Genomic DNA, 979 nt, shown 5'->3' on the forward strand with positions numbered 1-979 from the left:
AGTGTATACATTAGGAAAAACAAGGAAACCTTTCCCATAGAGATCAAACAGTCCAGTAACTGACAAGAATCTTAACACCCTTTGCTTCCGCCAGTGCACTAACTGGGTCCCATCCCATGGGAAAGTTTGTTCCCCAGATCTTTGATCAGCCTGCTCTCTTACCTTCTACACCACTGTCAGTCTCAGACCTCTGCCAGATTGTCTGGAATGGAGTCCTGCATCTTGGACCCCTGGCCTCAGCTAAAGGTGAGTCCCAGTTCTCCTCACTGACTGTTTTAGTCATTCAGGAAAAGTGTGGCTGTGACATGCCCACCGAAGCCTCTCATGCCTAAAGTGGATGTATCTAGAAGGGTCTGTAGCCACAGAGTGGATTTTTCTTTCTTTTCTTTTTCCGTCTTCTTTTCTTTTCCTTTCTTTTTTTTTAAGAGGGAGTGCAAGGAGTGTCCGGGCGGTGGGGGGTGGGAAGCAGAGGGAGAGGGAGAGAGAGAATCTTAAGCAGGCTCCACGATCAGTATGGACCCGAAGTGGGGCTCCATCTCACAACCCTGAGATCATGACCTGAACCAAAATCAAGAGTCTGTTGCTTAACTGACTGAGCCACCCAGGTGCCCCTGGATTTTCATCTTAGAGTTTTGTGGTCCTTTTTAGTGACCATTCTTTCTGTGGAAAAGGCATGGCTCAGGTCTCTCCAGGCAGTCTGTACTTACCTCGGTAATAAGAAGATTCTTCAGAGTTGGGGTGTTGAAGAGAAAGCTCCTGGACATCTGATCTGTTTGGGTGTCTGCAGCCTGACAAGAGAGAAGAGAAGAAATGGATAGTAAACCTGAGCCCCAGGACAAGAGTAAGTCCAGGAGGAGTGCCCAGTTTTGATTTCTCTGAAAAACCAAACTAGAATATTCCCTTCTTCTTTTTTTTTTTGAAGATTTTATTTATTTATTTATTTATTTATTTATTTATTTATTTATTTATTTATTTATTT

This window comes from Mirounga leonina, unplaced genomic scaffold, assembly GCF_011800145.1.
Source record: "Mirounga leonina isolate KUSES-001 unplaced genomic scaffold, KU_Mleo_1.0 Mir_200, whole genome shotgun sequence".
NCBI classification, from domain to species: Eukaryota; Metazoa; Chordata; class Mammalia; order Carnivora; family Phocidae; genus Mirounga; species Mirounga leonina.